We start from the raw sequence: 6,665 nt of genomic DNA on the forward strand, positions 1-6,665 counted from the left end.
GCTTGGTGAGAAGGTGACAACAGTTGGTGCGATTATTCGCAAATGTTAGAAACACAAAAGACCTGTCAATCTCCCTCGGCCTGGGGCTCCATGCAAGATCTCACCTCGTGAAGTTGCAATGATCATGAGAACGGTGAGGAATCAGCCCAGAACTACACGGGACGATCTTGTCAATGATCTCAAGGCAGCTGGGACCATAGTCACCAAGAAAACAATTGGTAACACACTACGCCGTGAAGGACTGAAATCCTGCAGCGCCCGCAAGGTCCCCCTGCTCAAGAAAGCACATATACAGGGCCGTCTGAAGTTTGCCAATGAACATCTGAATGATTCAGAGGAGAACTGGATGAAAGTGTTGTGGTCAGATGAGACCAAAATCGAGCTCTTTGGCATCAACTCAACTCGCCGTGTTTGGAGGAGGAGGAATGCTACCTATGACCCCAAGAACACCATCCCCACCGTCAAACATGGAGGTGGAAACATTATGCTTTGGGGGTGTTTTTCTGCTAAGGGGACAGGACAACTTCACCGCATCAAAGGGACGATGGACAGGGCCAGGTACCGTCAAATCTTGGGTGAGAACCTCCTTCCCTCAGCCAGGGCATTGAAAATGGGTTGTGGATGGGTATTCCATCATGACAATGACCCAAAACACACGGCCAAGGCAATAAAGGAGTGGCTCAAGAAGAAGCACATTAAGGTCCTGGAGTGGCCTAGCCAGTCTCCAGACCTTAATCCCATAGAAAATCTGTGGAGGGAGCTGAAGGTTCGAGTTGCCAAACGTCAGGCTCGAAACCTTAATGACTTGGAGAAGATCTGCAAAGAGGAGTGGGACAAAATCCCTCCTGAGATGTGTGCACACCTGGTGGCCAACTACAAGAAACGTCTGACCTCTGTGATTGCCAACAAGGGTTTTGCCACCAAGTACTTGGTCATGTTTTGCAGAGGGGTCAAATACTTATTTCCCTCATTAAAATGCAAATCAATTTATTATTATTTTTGACATGCGTTTTTCTGGATTTTTTTGTTGTTATTCTGTCTCTCACTGTTCAAATAAACCTACCATTAAAATTATAGACTGATCATGTCTTTGTCAGTGGGCAAATGTACAAAATCAGTAGGGGATCAAATACTTTTTTCCCTCACTGTAGGAGAAATACAACATAACTGACTAGAGAAATAGTCACACATGAACACTGGCTGGGTCTGAAATGGCACCCATAGGGGTCTGGTCAAAAGTAGTGCACTATATAGGGAATAGGGTGCCATTCTCTGGTCTAAAGTAGTGCACTATATAGGGAATAGGGTGCCATTCTCTGGTCTAAAGTAGTGCACTATATAGGGAATAGGGTGCCATTCTCTGGTCTAAAGTAGTGCACTATATAGGGAATAGGGTGCCATTCTCTGGTCTAAAGTAGTGCACTATATAGGGAATAGGGTGCCATTCTCTGGTCTAAAGTAGTGCACTATATAGGGAATAGGGTGCCATTCTCTGGTCTAAAGTAGTGCACTATATAGGGAATAGGGAGCCATTCGGGACTGAACCACTAACAACCAAGGATCATCAACTAGATTCAGCCGCCGGCCATTTTATTTTTTTCTTGAGTGGATGGTCAGGGGGCCGGAACATAATTACAAATAATTTGTAGACTGCAAATTGACTGCAAGAAGCCCAAACCGATATATTTGACAAACACATAATAATTTCAAACCTGGCTTACGTTTGTACATGATCACATAATGTATTTCTCTCAATAGAGCCCCACAGTGGACGTGTCATAATACCCATAAAACCTAGCGGTCAAACATGGAAATGGTTCTAATAGTTTTTTCACCGATAATTTCAAATCAAATCAAATCAAATCAAATTGTATTGGTCACATGCGCCGAATACAACAGGTGCAGACATTACAGTGAAATGCTTACTTACAGCCCTTAACCAACAGTGCATTTATTTTTAACAAAAAAAGTCAAAAATAAAAAATAAAACAACAACAAAAAAAGTGTTGAGAAAAAAAGAGCAGAAGTAAAATAAAATAACAGTAGGGAGGCTATATATACAGGGGGGTACCGGTACAGAGTCAATGTGCGGGGGCACCGGAAACACTTCCCATAGTTTTTCCCATAGGGGATTTTAGAACCACTTCAAAAAAGGTCTGTGTTTCGTGTAGGCTTACCCTGGTGTGACGTTTAGATAACCGTGTAAATCCCTCTCTGACAAGGTGACTTTTATCAATATATTCGGCTCTATTTAGTCTAAGATTCGAAAATGCTAATTAGCATCAAAGTAGACAATATGCAACACTTCATTTTCATTTATTGTTCCATATTTTAACTAATATTTGTCTTATTTACGTGTCTTGTACAGAATACTATCCAGTAGCAGTCAGATATTTACAATGTGCCGTGAATACTAGGCTATTATTTTGCAAAGAAGCTAGCTAGCTACCTAGATGAGTATTAGCAACCCCCTTATTTTACCAGATCCTCTTCTCATTCAGCCGGTGGAGGTCTATATTTAATCCCTTATCATTTCTGGCAACTGTATGAACGAGGTGAAATCTATTTCAATTCATGGTGTCAGAATGCGCTGCTGTATTAAAGCAATTCAGAACTAACTGGTTGACGCGTGCTGTAGCAGATTCAAAGCCAGATTAACTCATTGCAGAATGTATCCATAATCAGGAATGAATAAGCATATTTATGTGACAAGAATGCACCTAGTCACCCATCAATCACGTCAAACACCTGAACTCCCACAATTACATTGATTTAAAGATATCAAAATAGTGAACAACGCATGCATATGCCTTTTCTAGAGGACATAAAAACATCTGACTTGGAGTAGAGATTAAATGATTCATTCATCAATGCCACAAACCTGGGACATATTAACTATTCAAATCAAATCAAATCAAATTTTATTGGTCACATGCGCCGAATACAACAGGTGCAGACATTGCAGTGAAATGCTTACTTACAGCCCTTAACCAACAGTGCATTTATTTTAAACAAAAAAAGTAAGAATAAAACAACAACAACAAAAAAGTGTTGAGAAAAAAAGAGCAGAAGTAAAATAAAGTGACAGTAGGGAGGCTATATATACAGGGGGGTACCGTTGCAGAGTCAATGTGCGGGGGCACCGGCTAGTTGAGGTAGTTGAGGTAATATGTACATGTGGGTAGAGTTAAAGTGACTATGCATAAATACTTAACAGAGTAGCAGCAGCGTAAAAAGGATGGGGTGGGGGCAGTGCAAATAGTCCGGGTAGCCATTATTAGCTGTTCAGGAGTCTTATGGCTTGGGGGTAGAAGCTGTTGAGAAGTCTTTTGGACCTAGACTTGGCACTCCGGTACCGCTTGCCGTGCGGTAGCAGAGAGAACAGTCTATGACTAGGGGTGGCTGGAGTCTTTGACAATTTTGAGGGCCTTCCTCTGACACCGCCTGGTATAGAGGTCCTGGATGGCAGGGAGCTTTGCCCCAGTGATGTACTGGGCTGTACGCACTACCCTCTGTAGTGCCTTGCGGTCAGAGGCCAAGCAGTTGCCATACCAGGCGGTGATGCAACCAGTCAGGATGCTCTCGATGGTGCAGCTGTAGAATTTTTTGAGGATCTGAGGACCCATGCCAAATCTTTTTAGTCTCCTGAGGGGGAATAGGCTTTGTCGTGCCCTCTTCACGACTGTCTTGGTGTGTTTGGACCATGATAGTTCGTTGGTGATGTGGACACCAAGGAACTTGAAGCTCTCAACCTGTTCCACTACAGCCCCGTCGATGAGAACTATTATTACTAACCTGGGACATAGAGCACCATATGAACTATTATTACTAACCTGGGACATAGAGCACCATATGAACTATTATTACTAACCTGGGACATAGAGCACCATAATAACTATTATTACTAACCTGGGACATAGAGCACCATATTAACTATTATTACTAACCTGGGACATAGAGCACCATATTAACTATTATTACTAACCTGGGACATAGAGCACCATATGAACTATTATTACTAACCTGGGACATAGAGCACCATATTAACTATTATTACTAACCTGGGACATAGAGCACCATGTGAACTATTATTACTAACCTGGGACATAGAGCACCATGTGAACTATTATTACTAACCTGGGACATAGAGCACCATATTAACTATTATTACTAACCTGGGACATAGAGCACCATATTAACTATTATTACTAACCTGGGACATAGAGCACCATATTAACTATTATTACTAACCTGGGACATAGAGCACCATATTAACTATTATTACTAACCTGGGACATAGAGCACCATATTAACTATTATTACTAACCTGGGACATAGAGCACCATGTGAACTATTATTACTAACCTGGGACATAGAGCACCATATGAACTATTATTACTAACCTGGGACATAGAGCACCATATGAACTATTATTACTAACCTGGGACATAGAGCACCATGTGAACTATTATTACTAACCTGGGACATAGAGCACCATGTGAACTATTATTACTAACCTGGGACATAGAGCACCATATGAACTATTATTACTAACCTGGGACATAGAGCACCATATTAACATTATTACTAACCTGGGACATAGAGCACCATGTGAACTATTATTACTAACCTGGGACATAGAGCACCATGTGAACTATTATTACTAACCTGGGACATAGAGCACCATATTAACTATTATTACTAACCTGGGACATAGAGCACCATATGAACTATTATTACTAACCTGGGACATAGAGCACCATGTGAACTATTATTACTAACCTGGGACATAGAGCACCATATTAACTATTATTACTAACCTGGGACATAGAGCACCATATTAACTATTATTACTAACCTGGGACATAGAGCACCATATGAACTATTATTACTAACCTGGGACATAGAGCACCATATTAACTATTATTACTAACCTGGGACATGGAGCACCATGTGAACTATTATTACTATCAGAGCCCACAGATTCTTCTGTTTTTCCATTGTAGGGATTTCTGGTGAGTGAGTTACAAATGGAGAAACAACTGGATGATTAAGGCAGGTTTAATATAAAATATCAGGTCAGCTCAGGCAGAATGAGAGACACACTTAACAGACTCAAAACAAGGAAGCCATGTCTAAACGCAGTTATATCAACACCCTTCTTGTCAATTTAACAGGTCAATTGTGAGCAGCACATTTACCACAGCATTCCGTCTGAACCCCAGAATAAGCAGGACAGCATTACACAGATAATTGTTTTGTTTGTTGCAAAAAACCGTACACCACAACAGTTTTAAAAGTGTTACTGAGTCTAGATGTTATCCAATCACAAGAAGAACAAGTGAAGGAAAATGGACGAAGGTAGGGTGGGTTAATAGTAGGGCCGGGACGATACCAGTATCCCAATATGTTTTCCCTGGCAAAAATGATAACACGAAGCAGACAACTCTTTGGTCCTTTAAAAAACCTGCTGTATGTAATATATTGTGTGCTACAGCTCGGAAAATAAATACATGTGACTCTGGATGACAACATTACATTTACATTTTACAACATAATGATGTTTGTTTCCAACATTAGGGCTGTTTTACAAAATAAGTGAAATCCGCTTTGTGTTTTGTTTCCTGCTATTGTCCCGTCCCTAATTTATATAGATAAGATGGAGAGTTCCAAAGTGTCCAAAGTTGAGGGACCATGGGACATAAAAGGCATAGTGTGGAATAAGGGGTTGCTAGACGGATGGTTGGCCATGGAATAAACATAACATGGGGTTCTGCACCCCTTTTTTAGGTCGTTGTCACAAATATCCGGCCCCATGTCCAGTCATACTCGGGTCTTAGCGTGTGTCCCTCGGCATCATTCCGTCTCAGTTGCAGCATTCAAATCGTGGTCATCGTGTGTCTGTGAATCACAACATTAAAAGACGGTGAGTGATCACAGCATTTCCACAAATTGAGCCATACACAATAGAACTTAAGCATTGAGGACAGCATTTTGTTGACAACATGGTGGTTTCCGCTATGTCTACTGTGTGTGAATGATGGAGGAATCTTAGCCCAGCTGTAGGTCCATTTGAGTGTGTGGTCACTTAGGCCTGAACATCAACCAGTACTGGGACCATTGGAGACTAGGGACGCCTGTACAGTGCCTTGCAAAAGTATTCATCCCCCTTGGTGTTTTTCCTATTTTTGTTGCATTACAACCTGTAATTTAAATTGATTTTTATTTGGATTTCATGTAATGGACATACACAAAATAGTCCAAATTGGTGAAGTGAAATGAAAAAAAATAACTTGTTTCAAAAAATTCTAAAAAATAAATAACAGAAAAGTGGTGCGTGCATATGTATTCACCCCCTTTGCATATGAAAGACTACCACACAGGCCAGTCCAATTGCCTACACATGGAGAATAACCTAAAGGCCCATACAGTACCAACCAGTACTACTCACCTGACAGACAGGGCAGGTGTGGACCAGTGCTGCCTTGGCTGCAGTCGTCTGGTCCCCAGCTACTCCCTCCTTAGCAGCCGCCGCCTTGGCACCGGTCAACAAGTTCAACTTCAACTTTAAGAGTGGAGCATGCGTTATATATGGAGTGGCTACCTACCCCTCACCTATAGACACAAACATGATCAATAACGTCTAGCCCTAGCTTCACCATCTA

Source organism: Coregonus clupeaformis, chromosome 21 (genome assembly GCF_020615455.1).
Source record: "Coregonus clupeaformis isolate EN_2021a chromosome 21, ASM2061545v1, whole genome shotgun sequence".
Lineage (NCBI taxonomy): Eukaryota > Metazoa > Chordata > Actinopteri > Salmoniformes > Salmonidae > Coregonus > Coregonus clupeaformis.